Raw genomic sequence first — 12342 nt, 5'->3', positions numbered from 1 at the left:
GCTTCCGATCCGCGGTTCCGTGCAGAGAAGGAAAGCTCCCTGAGGAACCAGACCTGCTCCCGCCGAAGAAACGGCTCGCCCCCCGCCGCTGGGACGAGGGGGCCCATCAGGTGGTGTCGAGGCCCTGGTGCGAGCGGCCACCGCCGGGGTTCCCGCTTCCCTTGTACGCCCACATCGTGGGCTTTGAAGGAGTCGATGCTGATCGCCATGGGCGGCGCCGCCGTCGGCACCGACAGGTCACGAAGGTGTGGGTCGTCCCCCCTGGGGTCCACACCGGGGGCTCCTCCCGAGAGTTCGTGCTCCACGCCGCCATGCCTCCTCGGTCTTGGATTCGCCTTCCTCCCTTCTTCGCCTCCATCATCCCGCAGGGAGAGCTCCTGGAGCTTTGGCTGCAGCACGCCGGCTGCAGCACCCTCACGACCGAGGCAGAGGTCGCGGTCGTTGCCCCGGGCAAGGTCTTCATGACTCGAGGCTGGGGCGAAATAGCCCGGGTTTGCAGGACGAGAGGCGCCTTCGCGATCCACTTGGAGTACGACAGTGCTTCGGTGATGTTCTTCAAGGTCTTCGATGCGAATGAGTGCCGGCTGGAGTGCTGCCCCGGGAGAGGTGGTCGGGACCCTGCTACGGTGAGGACTAGGCCCGCCGACCGCTCCCTTGGCGGCTCCTCAGGCGGCGTAGGTGGCGGAGGATCCAGCGATTCCGGCGAGCTCTTCGCGACTCCGGAGACGAGCGAGGACAGCTACGAGCCCCCGAGCCGGCGCCGCTCCTGGAGTAGGGTGGGCTCGTCAGGCCGTCGCTGACTCTGATCTGGATGGGGTTGGCGCCGGTGCTTGACGGCCCACTATTGATGATGGCGTCTTTTGCAGGGGCGCGTGTAGTTAGCGCCCTTTTAGGATCTGTTCCCTACGAGGAATCAAAGACGCGTCCCGTGGGGGCTTGTAAGGTGCTTGTGATCCTATTTGTTAATATAACCCTTGTCGTAGAATTGTGCGAGTTGCTCATTCCGTCTTAGCTCAGTTCTCCCTTTCGAACCTCACGAGGGCTTGGTGCTCTGCGCCGACAGGTCCCAGTCCCAAGGCGGCTTCAGCCGTCGCTGGTATGCCAGGTCGCGATGCCGTGGTCAAGGCCAGGAGGTGAGCGACCCGGGGTCCGGTAAGAGCCCCTGAGTCGCGATGCTCAGGAGGTCCCCTTTGGCGCTCAAGCAGCCGTCGTTCGGTGAGAAAGGAGAGCGATGTCGCTAACACGGGATTGCATTAGGTGCGGGGATGGTGCCACGGTAGCTGGTGCTTCCGGGTGGTGACTTATCTCGAGAATCAAGGACCGCTCCCTGGTGTGTCGCCGAGTCCGTGCATCGGCAGGCGTGAGGTTGCTCAGCGAGGTCCTCGCGTGTCCCTCCCCTCTCGCCTTTGCTCCCCTTTCTGCTCTACGTCCTCGGGTCCCGGCCCTCGAGCGAGTCTCAGCCGTCGCTGGTATGCCAGGTCGCGATGCCGTGGACAAGGCCAGAGGGTGAGGGTTGGAGAGCCAGTAGGAGCCCTGAGTCGCGATGCTCAGGCACCCCCCCTTTAACGTGCAAGCGGTTTGCGCGGGTGAGAGTGAAGGAGACACCGCAAGGGCCTCGCTTGGCGCAGCTCCTTTAGGAGATCCTGTAGATCCGTCATAGAAAGAACGAGGGGTTGCCATGACAATTGACAGTCAGCTATTGGTTGCTTCCGAGAGGCGATGAGGCACTGAAGGCTTGACGAGGTGGCGCCATGCGGGGCTGCCGCGGCCAGAGCTCAGCCATTCAGGTTTGTCGGCGTTGCAGGGACGGACCCATGCGCAAGCGCCGTGCCGTTTTGGGAGCAGCTCCGTCAGTTGGCGTCAGTTGAGCGGGAAACTAGGTCAAACACGTTAGCCGCGAAGGAGTGGATTCATTCAAATAGATGCTGGGAAGGCAGACATCACTGGGTCAGGCCCGAGCGACTTGGGGATGATGCAGCCTGAGGGGCGCCCCCAACAAAGTAAGCTAACAACATGAAATAAAAGGGATACATGCCGCAGGGACGGACCCATGCGGCCTGGGAATAATGCAGCCCTGGGGGGCGCTCCCAGCTGGAAATGAAACTTGAAAGATGTCACCTGATGATGTTGAGGATGAAGCAGCGTTGGTGTAGCAGACTCGGCGGGCTGCGGAAGCCGATCCTCACGAGCCCCCAGGCCCAGGGGCCTCGGGAGGTTCTGGAGGCGCTGGTGGCTCCTCGTGGACCATCTCCATCTCCGCCAGGCTGTGGAATGCCTGGCCTCTTGAGCCTCCATGATGCCCCTCATGAGGCGCTGGTACGTGGCAGCCGCGCCCGGCAAGCCGTAAGGCATGCGAACGTAGATGTGGGGTGGACCTACGCAGTGCCCCACTCGCGAGGGCCAGAGGCGCTCCAGAGAGGCGACTCGATTGAGCCCTGGTATGTCGACGCAGACACGCAGCCCACCATCCTCGCCTGGATGGGGGGCCACAGCAGGTAGGCGGCGGCCGCCTCTCGTGACTCTTGACTCCTGTAGCTCCTGAATGGCCTTGCTGACGAACTCCTAAGGGTTTGGCCCTCCTTGCCTTACTCCTTCTTGAGGGGAAACATGCTTCGAAACACGCCTCCCTCGTGTCCCTGGCCAGGTCGGTGGCCCTCCAGGGAAGAGCCCCCGAGCCCTGCCTGAGGAGGGCGCCGGGCGCGCTTTCCTATGCGATGGAAGGAGGTTCCCCCTGGGCAGGCGCGGGCCTTGAGGGGCCTGCCTCCTGAGGAGCCGGGCCGGACAATGTCTTCTTCTTCTTGGGGGTGGCCTCGGGAAGCCTCCTGCTTCCGCGATCCGAGTCTTCCAGTGATGCGGCCTGAAAGGCTCGTTCCAGGGAACACATCGCGTCCTTCTCTTCACAGTGCACCGTGATGACTCCGCCACTTCCTGGCATCTTGAGGACGTTGTAGCCATGGTGAGTCATGGCCATGAACTTGGCCAGCGCTGGGTACCCAAGGATGGCGTTGTACGGCAGGCGAATGTGAGCGACGTCGAAGTCGATGAGCTCGGTGCGGTAGTTGTTGCACGCTCTGAAGGTGACAGAGAGGCGGACCTGCCCAATCGGGACCGTGGAGCCATCGGTGACTCCGGAGAAAGGCTTGGTGGGCTGAAGCTGGTTGTAGGGCACTTGGAGATTGTTGAATGTTTCCACGGATAGGACATTGAGCCCTGCCCCGCCATCGATGAGGGTCCTGGTGACCAGCACGTTGCTGATGATTGGGGAACAAAGAATCGGGAGGACTCCGGCCGTGGCCGCACACTTAAGCTGATCCGCTGAGCTGAACGTGATGGCGCACACTGACCACCTGAGAGGGCGCGTGGCTTCGGGCTTGGGGAGGACTGCATTCACTTCGCAGGCGAACTGCTTGAAGATGCGCTGAGAGGCTGGGGCTTGAGCCCCGCCCAGGATGCAGGCAATCGCGTGCGGCTCCTGGAAGCCCCCAGCCCCCTCGTCCTGATGGCGGTCCTCGTTTCTCCTTGGCTGCGGCAGCAGCGGAGGGAGGCCTGCGTTGCCTTGCGGGCGATCCTCGCGAGGCTGATCCCTCCAGTCTCCCTCGCGAGGCAGGTCTTGCCAGCGATCCTCGCAAGGTCGATCGCGCCACCCTTGGCGCGGGCAGCGGTCTTCCCAGCGTCCTACGTTTCTTCCTCCTCCTCGACCGTAGCCCCAGTCACCGCAGTCGGGACGACGGCCGATCCTTCCTTCTCGCACGGCTCGGAGCTCTTGACATTCATTGGTGTTGTGGGTGTGGAGGTCTTGGTACACACAGTACCGAATGCCCTTGGAAGATTCGGGCTGGTCTCTGCCCCGCTTGGTGTCTGGTTCTACCACGAGCATGGCAGCCCCCTTGCGCTTCACATCCTTGGCCTTGGGCTTCTTCTCTTCTGGGTCTACGGCAGGCAGCTCGAGGAGGGAGAGACGCCCTTCCTCAGCCCTGGCGCACTTGGTCGCCAAGTTGAACAGCTCCAAGGAAGTGCACAGGTCTTCATGCATCGCCAGCTCCTCCTTCATCTTGACGTCGCGCACGCTGTCGGAGAAGGCTGAGATGATGGCCTCCTCGGTCACCTTGGGAATCTTGAGGCGTGTGTTGTTGAAGCGCTGGATGTACTTCTGCAGGGTCTCTCCGGGTTGTTGCTTGATGCGGCGCATGTCGCTCACGGCGGGTGGCCGGTCGCGAGTACCTTGGAAGTTGGCGATGAAGCGGGTGCGCATCTCGTCCCAGGAGGAGATCGTGCCTGGAGCTAGGTTCAGGAGCCAGGTGCGGGCCCCGTCCTTGAGCGCCATGGGAAACCAATTCGCCATGACCTTCTCGTCTCCGTTGGCAGCTTCGATGCCCAGCTCATAGAGCTGGAGGAACTCCGCAGGGTCGGTCGTGCCGTCGTAACGAGGAGGCAGGTCTGGCTTGAACTTGTCGGGCCACGCGACGCTGCGCAGCTCGGTGGTGAAGGCACGGAAGCCTGCTGTGGCCACAGGAGGCCTTGGGTGACGGAGAGCTTGGTCTTGCAGGTCCCCACGCGCTGCAGCTGGGAGCAGCGCGGGGTCTTGACATGCGGGAGCAGGAGCATGGTCGCGACGTGCTGGAGCAGGGAGCGCCCGGGCAGCTTCTTGCGGGCGAGGGACTTCTTGGCAGCTCTGCTCTTGCCGCACTGGCACCTGACGGGGCGGGTTCCGCCTAGGGGCCATGCGCCTTGGGGCCTGGGCGCCTTCTTGAGGAGGAGGCGGCTGGGGCGCCCCCGGAGCTTCGTCACCCGCGCAGGGCGGGGTGCGGTGCAGAGGAACGGACGGCGCAGGAGAGCCCCCTGCGGTGCGGACGAGCTCGGCGACGCGGTCGAGCCACTCTTCGTAGACGTCGTCGACGAGACGGTAGCGCAGGAGCTCGTTTGCTGCGATGAGCGCAGCTCGAGCCTCCATGGGTGCGCGGAGCGCGCGGGACGAAGAACCAGCTGGGGTGAGCGAGGCAGTAGCGGTGCGGCCGTCTTGCCGCACGGACGGGTGCTGAGACGACGCTTGCTGCTCGTTTCCCGCCGGGTCGGTGGTGGTGTTGACGGCAGGTGACGGGGAACGGCGAGGACGCCCGCCGACTGGAGCCGTCTGGGCGACGCGGGAGGCGAGAGCGGCTCGGCGTTCGGCGCGGGCCCGACAAGCGTCAGACGTGGACGCAATGGTCGGAGGAGTACGGGGCGGTGGAAGAAGAATTCCGGCGCACCCCTACCTGGCGTGCCAAATGTCGGATTTCGGGTTCCAGCAGACCCTTGAGGTTCGAACACTAGGGTGCGCGCGGAGATTTCGCCTTCTACCTACCTGCACCCCACCGCCTCGCCAAGATCTAAGCTATGGAAAGAACAACACAAGAGACACAGGGTTTATACTGGTTCAGGCCACCGTTGTTGTGTAATACCCTACTCCAGTGTGGTTTGGTGGATTGCCTCTTGGGCTGATGATGATGAGCAATACAAGGAAGAATAGCCTCGCGAGGGTCTGTTCTTGGCTGGGGCGATGAACTGCTAGGAGGAGTTCAGTCACCCTTCTCTCTCTGTGTGTGATGCTACTCGATCCGATCCCAGCTTGTTTCTGGATTGGCCGATCTGATCTCTCTCTCTCTTCCTGATGATCTCTTCTTCTCCCCTTGGTCTCTCCTCATCCCTTGGGGGTGGCTACTCCTATTTATAGGCAAAGGCCCTGGGCCTCTTCCCAAATATTGAGCGGGAAGGGCGCCAACAATTGGCCATTTTGAAGGGGAACATCGGGTACACTTATCCTGACTAAAGTTGGTCCTCGCCTGCCAAAGGCTCTGGTGGTGACGCTGGCTTGGGCTCCACAATGACTTCCTCCCTGCCGTTGGGCTGGTCTTGGTCTCGTTGCACCGAAACGGGTGCCTTTGCTTGATGCTCTCGCCTGCGCTTGCTCCCTTTGCACCAAAGAGGAAAGGAGGACACTGCGCGGGCTGGCGCCCGCCTGGCGCCCCTTTGGTCGTCATGGCTTGCGTCACGGGCACCTCGTGAGGTACCCCGCCTTGATCTCTCCGCCTCCTCGCGAGCCAGCCTGATGAGGCCGTGCCTGAGGAGCTCCGTGTCGTCCGCCCCGCGAGGCTTGGCCCCTCGCGAGGGTCTTGGGTCGTGTTGAGATGGGCCGCGCTGGGCCCCCTTTGAGCCACGCCGCAGGCCGCAGGCAGGCAAGTCTGGGGACCCCCGTTCCCAGAAACCGACAATTAGGCAAGGCTTTACATCGTGTATCTGTTTTTTCTCTAACGTGTTTGCAGCTCACCAGTGTATTGGGCATGGAGAGTGACAACAATATGTGTAATTTAGATCGCGAGGAGGCAAAAGTGTTGAGAACTTTACTTTTTTGGTTGCTTGTGGCTCTCCTTGATTTTGCTTCCGATTCTTTTGTTGCGCAGTAGGCGGCCTGGTGGAATTCCACTATCTCTTCGTTGACGAATCGTTTGCTCATGAAACTTGCCGAACTTGCTGGGTTTCAACATTGGCTTGTGGAGGTGCTATATCATCCAGTTTGATCTGCTGGCCAAATGTTTCAACAAGACACGCGTGTACCTTGGCTGCATAACTGTTATGATTTGCTCTTCATCATCATCCTCACTCTGGGTTTCAACATTGGCTTGTGGAGGTGCTATATCATGTTCTGATCTGTGGCCAAATGTTTCAAAGTAATGTGGCTGCATAACTGTTATGATTTGTTCTTCATCATCATCCTCATCATCTTTCTGCGCATGCTCCCCCATGAAGACCAGATCGTCGTCCGTCCTCCTCATCTTGCGCACTTTTTGCTTCACTGCCTTCTCCATCTCGAGTGATCTTTGGTTCACTGTTTTCATCTTTATCCTCTACATCTTCCTCCACCGAGTACGCAGTTCTGTTTGTTGTGTTAAAGAAACCCCTAGGTATTTCAGGTGTTATCCATCCAGCCATCTCCCACTCTTCTCTTCCAACGCAGTTCAGGGGCTTTGTGTTGTGAATCAATCGAGGTATCTTCTGGTTTTGTAACGCCCTCGATGCGGCTATAGCTCCCACGTGTCGAGGCACGACTTAGAGGCATAACCGCATTGAAAGCAATGTCGCAAGTTAGGCAATCATTACAACATCCCATGTAAGCATAATAGAAGGGGGAGAAACATAGTTGGCTTACACTCGCCACGTCACATCAAAGTACATAAATAACATCCATCATACAAGCACTCATGGCCCGACTACGGCGCCAAAATAGAAGAAAACCCAACATGCGACAAGGCCCTGAATCAAACCCCAACTAGGCACCACTACTGATCATCGGGAAAGGAAACATAATAACGCTGAGAGTCCTCGTCGAACTCCCACTTGAGCTCATACTCGTCACCTGGAGCGGAATCACCTGCACCTGCATCTCGAATTATAGTATCTGTGAGCCACGGGGACTCAGCAATATCGCACCCTCGCGATCAAGACTATTTAAGCTTATAGGAATGGATAAGGCAAAAATATGTGGAGCTGCAGCCAGCGACTAGCATGTATGGTGGCTAACTTATCCGCAAAAGAGAGCGAGAAGAGGAGGCAAGGCACGAGCGATAATCTAGAGGAACAACCTGCGCAAGCATTACTCCAACACCGTGTCCACTTCCCGGACTCCGCCGAGAAGAGGCCATCACGTAACACACTCAGTTGATTCATTTTAATTAATTAAGGTTCAAGTTATCTACAATCGGGCATTAACAAATTCCCATCTGCCCATAACCGCGGGCACGGCTTTCGAAAGTTCAATCCCTGCAGGGGAGTCCCAACTTAGCCCATGACAAGCTCTCACGGTCAACGAAGGAATAGACCTCCACCCGAGACACACCGAGCAGACTCGGCAACCCGGTACAACAAGACAATTCGACAGGTTAAAACAAGACCAGCAACACCGCCCGAATGTGCCGACAAATCCCGATAGGAGCTGCACATATCTCTTTCTCAGGGCACACTCAGATGAGCGCTCCATACAACTAAAACCAAACCTCGAGTTTCCCCGAGGGGGCGCTGCACAGGACTCTAGTTTGGACCAACACTCAGAGGAGCACTGGCCCGGGGGGTTAAATAAGATGACCCTTGAGTCTGCGAACCAAGGGAAAAAAGGCTAGGTGGCAAATGGTAAACAATGTTGGGCATTGCTGGAAAGCTTTAATCAAGGCGAACTATCAAGGGGTTCCAAGAGAGAGATCCACCACGTAAGGAACGCAAATCCGGGAACATAACACCGATATGACGGAAACTAGGGCGGCAAGAGTGGAACAAAACACTAGGCGAGAGGCCGAGCCTTCCACCCTTTACCAAATATATAGATGCATTAAGATAACATAGCAATATAATGATATCCCCAACAAGTAAATAAAAGATGTTCCAACAAGGAACGGCCTCCAAACTTCACCTGCAACTAGCAACGCTATAAGAGGGGCTGAGCAAAGCGGTAACATAGCCAATCAACGGTTTGCTAGGACAAGGTGGGTTAGAGGTTGACATGGCAATTAGGTGGCTGACAAGAAAAAGGTAGGCATCGTAGCATTGGCATAGCAAGAGCGAGCAAACTAGCATAGCAAAGATAGTAGTGATTTCGAGGGTATGATCATCTTGCCTGCACAGTTGTCAGAGTTGACTGGATCCTCACAAGCAAACTCAACGGGCTCCTCGGTAGCGAACTCGTCTCCCGGCTCTACCCAACAAGACAAACAAGCAATAAGAATACAATCAACCACGTGCAAGACCAAGCAATATGATGAAATGATGATATGCTATATGGAATGCGATGCGGGATGCAAAATGCAAGATATGACAGGAAATGCATGAACCTGGCCTCAACTTGGAATTCTAAGGGTTCCAATGGATAGAGGGGATGAAATCGCTTGAAAACGATATAAAGATCATTGGAATCAGAGTTACGGTTTGGAAATGGCAAGCGTTTTAAGATATGACACCGGTCTGCGATTTACAGCAAGTAGGCATCTAAATGCAATGAGATGAACATGCTACAGCCACCAAACAAGACAACAAAAAACATGGCAGGGATGCACACAAGATGCTTAACAAAATACTGGCACTAAGCCACGGCCAATTCATCCATTATGAGGTTCAAAAAAGCATGGCAAAAACGCAAATGCAAAACAGATTCCAGACTTAGTGAAATTAACACTAGTCTGAAATCTCAGATCACGAAGCCCTCTTCGGAGCAGCAAAACAACATGATACACGTCCTTATTAAGACAAGTAAGAACATGGAATGGAGCTACTCAACAAGCTTAACAAAAGTCCCAAAGTGACCTGGGGCCAAAAGGGATCACAAAATATATTAACGGGCACACGAACATAGCTAAAACACAATCAGTTTTCAGACTTAGTGAAAACTGAGACATGCTGAAATATAACTCACGAAGGCATGTAAACAAGCTCGATGCACTCACCACGGTGCAAGTCATGGCAAGGAAGGCATACATCCATTAAGAAGGCACAAAATACAATCTAGACATGGCAAGAACAATGGCATAGCATGCACAGATCAACTACAACAACGCCGGCAAAATCGCAAACGAGTTGACGATCTGCCCAGATTCACCATGAAGCAAAAGTAGAGCTCGATTGACTCAAGCTAGGTTGCTGCATAATTGCAAAAAGAGACATGGATGGATAGAGCATAACATGATTAACAAACCTCCTTTACTGATCATCCTCAAAATAGGCACGGATCACTAGGAAACAAGCTGAACATATGGCATCATGAACTAAAATATCCCAGACTTAGTGAAAACAACTAAGTCTCTGAAAACAGATTTCCCGGGTGCCTTTCTTTGCGAGCTTGCACAAGTCACCACACACATCCTAAAAATGCATGGGTTGCACCTCTGAAAATAAGACAAAATGCTTAACAAAAATATGAAGGACTCACAGGCATAGCATGCACACATTAATCATGGAAAAAATGACAAAAGTCTAAGATGAACTAGCAGATCTGACAATTAACTCACGAAGCCTCCTTCTAACAGCATTTTGGGCATCAAGATGAACTCAAATGAAAATGATGCAATGGAATGAAATGATGTACTCGTCGAGACGAACATTTTGATATACTATATGTCCAAAACGGATCTACGGATGCGGAGATATCATCGGTCAAAAATTGCATAAAAATTAGGGTACTGGAGAGAAAGTCAACCCTCTATTTTTCAGATCTGGATTTGCACGCGGTTCGAGGAACGCCGGAGTTCGCACTGTAGCAGCTCGCCGAACTTGGAGCTCGTGGTGGCCGGACTTGCCAGACGGAGGAGGAGGACGACGAGGGGAGGACCGGAAGCCGGGGCGGCGGCGCCGGCTCGGTGTGTAAGCGCGCGGGCGGCGCTCGGGGCCGGGAGGAGGCAGCGGGGCGGCGGCGGCACTGGGCGTGCGGCGAGGTCCGGCCGGCTCCGGGAGGCGGAGATGGCGGGGCGGCGGCGCGGCCGGTCGGCTCGGGGAAGAAGGACAGGCGGCGGCGGCGGCGGAGTGGCCCGGTCGGGCGCGGGAGCGGGCTGGAGATGGGCTTCGGGCCCGGCGGCGGTGGCGATGTGGACCGGGCGGCGGGGCGTGAATCGTGGCGCGCCACGTGGCGGCGGACAGGCGGACCGGACGTGTCCGTCGGCGGGAATGTGTCCGGCGGCGCGCGGTGGGATTTTTTTAGGGTTCGGAGGTAGGGGAAGATCCGAAAAACGGGAGGGGGGTGTATATATAGGCATAAGTGGAGCTAGGAGAGTCCAAATGAGGTGCGGTTTTCGGCCACGCGATAGTGATCGAACGCTCTAGGACATGGAGCAGAGTTTGGTGGATTTGGGTCAAATTGGAGGGGTGTTGGGCTGCAACACACACGAGGCCTTTTCGGTCCCTCGGTTAACCGTTGGAGTATCAAACGAAGTCCAAATGATACGAAACTTGACAGGCGGTCTACCGGTAGTAAACCAAGGCCGCTTGGCTAGTATCGGTCCAATCCGGAAATGTTTAATACACACACATGAAAGAAAGCTAGAAATGACCCCCGGAGGAGAACGAAGAGCCGAAATGCAAAACGGACAACGGGGAAAATGCTCGAATGCATGAGATGAACACGTATGCAAATGCAATGCACATGATGACATGATATGAGATGCATGAAAACGAAAACAACACACGGAGACAAAACCCGAACCCGAGGAAATAAATATAACTTAATGCCGGAAACGGCAAGAGTTGGAGTACAAATTGGGAAAGTTACATCCGGGGTGTTACAACACTCCACCACTACGAAAAGATCTCGTCCCGAGATCTAGGACTGAAAGAACTCCAGGTACTCAGAACGGCGGTGATCCTCGCGTTCCCAGGTAGCTTCACGGTCGGAATGGTGTGACCACTTGACTTTGAGAAATTTTATTGACTTGTTGCGAGTCTTGCGTTCAGTCTCTTCAAGAATAGCAACTGGGTGCTCACGATAGGAGAGATCTTCTTGGAGCTCAATGTCCTCGAAGTTGACGGTGCGGTCAGGAGTCTTGAAGCACTTTCGAAGCTGAGAGACGTGGAACACATCATGAACATTTGCAAAGTTTGAAGGAAGCTCGAGTTGATAGGCGAGGTCGTCTCTCTTGCTGACGATCTTGAAAGGCCCCACGTATATAGGGGCAAGCTTTCCTTTGATACCGAAGCGACGAGTACCCTTCATAGGAGAGACGCGGAGGTAAACATGATCTCCGATCTCGAAAGCCAAATCACGGTGCTTACTATCATAGTAGCTCTTCTGACGGGATTGGGCTGCTTTGAGGTTATCACGAACGACTTTGCACATTTCTTCTGCTTCTGTGATTAAGTCATTACCCAGCAGCTGACGTTCACCGGTTTCAGACCAGTTGAGAGGGGTACGGCACTTCCTGCCATACAGAATTTCAAATGGGGCCTTGCCCGAACTTACTTGAAAACTGTTGTTGTATGAGAATTCAACATAAGGAAGACAATCCTCCCACTTCATGCCGAAGGAGATCACACAAGCCCTGAGCATATCTTCAAGAATTTGGTTGACACGCTCGACTTGACCGCTTGTTTGAGGATGGAAAGCAGTGCTGAAGCGGATGTTGGTGCCCATGGCCTTCTGAAAAGAATCCCAAAACTTCGAGGTAAAGATGCTGCCACGGTCTGAAGAGATCACTTGAGGAATACCGTGCAGAGAGACAATGCGAGAGGTATAGAGTTCCGCCAATTGAGCTGCAGTGATCGACTCTTTGATAGGCAGAAAGTGAGCCACTTTGGTGAGCTTGTCGATGACAACAAATATAGCATCATTGCCACGCT

This window comes from Triticum urartu, chromosome 5, assembly GCF_003073215.2.
Source record: "Triticum urartu cultivar G1812 chromosome 5, Tu2.1, whole genome shotgun sequence".
Classification (NCBI taxonomy): Eukaryota; Viridiplantae; Streptophyta; class Magnoliopsida; order Poales; family Poaceae; genus Triticum; species Triticum urartu.
The sequence above is the reverse complement of the archived record's forward strand: the minus strand, read 5'-3'. Positions refer to the sequence as shown.